General features: G+C 44.8%; 1 pseudogene across 1 annotated transcript; it reads right to left on the bottom strand.

Annotated features, from left to right (window-relative positions):
* Nucleotides 1–151: 151 nt before the first annotated feature.
* LOC104508443 lies at nucleotides 152–986 on the bottom strand (annotated as a pseudogene). The gene has a single exon (XR_727877.1). The product of XR_727877.1 is annotated as a potassium voltage-gated channel subfamily G member 2 pseudogene (transcript).
* Between the last annotated feature and the right edge of the window lie 2212 nt (nucleotides 987–3198).

Raw genomic sequence — 3198 nt, 5'->3', positions numbered from 1 at the left:
CCAAACCATTCTATGATCCTATAATGCTTTCTGTGATCTACATCAGCCAGCCCTCCACATCATAAATACCGAATGCAATACCTGAAGGATTGCTGGAGTGAGTTTGCCCATCACCTTCTCTGAGAAGACAACAATGCAAAACAGACTTTACTCTGAGAAAAGCTGCACTCACCTGATCTTCTTCTTCTCTGACATCTGGCATGGTGCTGATGCAGAGGCTGACTGCAGTGATGGCAACGAAAGAGACTGAAATACAAGCAAAGATCTTCCCTGGGATCCCTGAGTGGGGGTTCTCCACCATATCCCTGAGCTTTCTCATGCACAAACTCAATCGATTATTGTCCTGGAAGGCACATTGCGCAGTTTCACTAAAAATCATCTCCCCTTCATACAGCCTGGCCTCAGCTGCCTCCTCCTCTTTCTGTCGCAATCTCTTTTTACAGCACCACTCCAGGTGGTCCTCTTCTATCCCCCAGTACACAAGCTCCTCCTGAAAAGAAAGAGCGCACATCTCCCTGAGAAGCCTCAGCTTCCCAGCTGTCAGGAAAGTCACGATCGTCCTGAAGGCACTAGGGTTACGATCAAAAAAAAATTCATTGCAGCTAACATCATAATCATCGCAGACGTTCATGATCTCATCGTAATTGTTGCAAGATTTTAGCTTCCCAAGCCTGGTCAAGGGGCAGTTCTCCAAGGTGGTCCATGGAACTTTGTATTTAATACCACCCACGTTGATAATCACAAACCTGGTCCGGTCATCCAGGTGGGCGAAGCAGCACAAGTCTTCCCCAGGGTGCAGAAGTTTGGCCTTTTTGTAGAAGAATCCTTTCTTGGTTTGCACTTCACACAGGTTTTCCAAGTTATTGAAGGAGTAGGAGCTGAACTCAGGATCTGCATTCCCAGTGAGCAATGCCATATCGTGATACATTTATTGAGTCCATAAGGAGGTGGAGGCTACTCAAACAAATGCATCTGGAGCTTGATTGGAGAGTCAATCTGTAAAACAGAATTTAAAAATTACAATAAAATTAAGCATCGCTAGATAAAAAACCAATCCTATCCTCTCAATCCCAATAAACTTTTCTCCATGGCATTGTTTTCCCCCCATTATTTTATGACTGCCTTTGCTTTAGGGTCACTTGGGAAGGAACTTTAACTGTAATAACGTCAGAAACCATATCTGTATTTCTAGAGGGTTTAGTCAATGAATGGATGGAAACAAACCCAGCGTATTATAATTTTCAGAAATTTCTTTTCTAGAGGTTCAAGCTATATCCTGGATGCCAATGGATACTGGAAGGGAAAATGGGTCTTTTGGATAAATGGGAATTTACATGTTAGCAACTTAGTAAAGAAGCTTTGTTGCAAGTGTACTTTGAAATGATAATGTATCTATTACAAAAATGGCTATAGCGTGAGGATACAATGTATGCCTACAGTACAGTCAGAAGTGGGATTGCAGCAATACTGGTCATTCCCCATTTAAATTCACCAAACTTCAATACCAATAGCAATGAACATGTGGGAGCTGAAAATCCAGTCCGCAGCCAGCACCCCAGCAGGTTTGGGTGCTTGAGCACAAAGTGTGTCCTACCGAGATTCACTTGCCACTGGTACCCCGAGTAACTGGGTTAAAGCTGTACTGGCCACATCTACCTGAACAGCCCCACTTCTCAAAGGTCTTTGTTCTTGTGCTGGGATGCCTGCCGTGCAGGCTAGTGACATCTGCTGCAGGGAGCTGTGCATCCCAGCTCTGAGCAGAGACGGGCAGTGGTCCTGCTCTGGATCAGAGCTCGCCCCACTAGCTACCGGAGGCTCTGCTACAGTTCTGTCTGCAGGAGGTGGACAGGGTGCCCTGCAGCCCAGCAGCAGCTCTGAAACGGGAGACCAAACCTACCCATCAAGGAGGTTGATATAAGCTGGTGGTTGCTCTTCCCGCTTCCTGGCAAGAAGGAAGAAGAAGAGAGAGAAGGAGAGCAAGAAACTGGGAACGGGACTTTACCCTGCTGTCCCAGCCAGGCTATAAGAAGAGGGGGCAAGTTTGCAGCTTCATCTGAGGAAAAGATTCTTGTTGCAAGGAGCTTTGCTCAGATGGCTAAGCAGGCTAATCTGCACTCTGCCCTACCAGATAAAGCATTGTGCATAATTCCAGGATTGAATTTATGCCTTCTGCTTAGTGCCCATTTACCACACCACAATGCACAGATCTCCTGAACGTACTTTTTTCACCTGCCACATGCTTCCTCACTTTCTCTAGAGCTCTCCACCCAGGTTCTCCAAAGCTGCGTCTCCGACGAGTAGTAGGATGTCTTGAAATGCTACTATGTAATTGCATTAGTGAATCGCCTAAAACTTCCTAAATTGCTCAAATATGAAGTAAGCAGGAAACAAGAAATCAGTGTGGGCATGTTGGGACTCCACACTTGGACTGGGAATGGATGCAGTGATGGGGAAAAATCTTTTGTAGAGAATGTAGAAACCTTACAAGACGGTAAGACAGGAGAAAAAGTTGAGGTATGAAGTATAGTCTGATGTTACTGATGACAGGGCAGTAACCATGAGGCGCTAACCCCATAATTTATAAGCAACATTCTCCATTTCCCTTTGAATCTCATGCCTGAACCTGAAGGGCATACTGAACAAGAGACTGCTAGGAAAAACTACAAACACATTCAAAACCACATTCCCAGAGAAGCATCTTCCTTTATCTGTAATCTACTCACTAACTGTTAACTCATTGGATTTAGTCAAAACAATCTCCAGCAGAAAGCGGTGAATGCTTGCTACTCGCAGCCATGAGTCACCCTCTAAATATCCTTACCAACCTGTCAAACAAACGGATCACAGCAATAGCAGTCATACTCCTACATTTCTGTGAGGATCCAGCCACTGAGTTTTAGAAAAGCATTCATGTTGGGTATTTAGCCGTGTTCCGTCACCTAAAGATATTTTTCGGCACTGTGAAAGTTTCAGAAGAACTAACAATGCCAAAATCTCTCCAAAATCATTTTGAGGGAAGAAAAGAAAAAAAAAAAAAAGGAAAGTTTAAACATCCGTTTATACAGGTCAACGTGCGCAACAGCGAAAAAGCTCCTCTGCCTGGCTAAGGGCCAGTCAAGGGTAAGAGGCAGCAACATGCATTCTGAGAAATGGGTGCTTTTACAGCACAGGCTTGAGTGCAGCTGGGACTGCAAATAC

The sequence above is a fragment of the Eurypyga helias genome, unplaced genomic scaffold (genome assembly GCF_000690775.1).
Source record: "Eurypyga helias isolate BGI_N326 unplaced genomic scaffold, ASM69077v1 scaffold5084, whole genome shotgun sequence".
Classification (NCBI taxonomy): Eukaryota; Metazoa; Chordata; class Aves; order Eurypygiformes; family Eurypygidae; genus Eurypyga; species Eurypyga helias.
The sequence above is the reverse complement of the archived record's forward strand: the minus strand, read 5'-3'. Positions and strand labels throughout refer to the sequence as shown.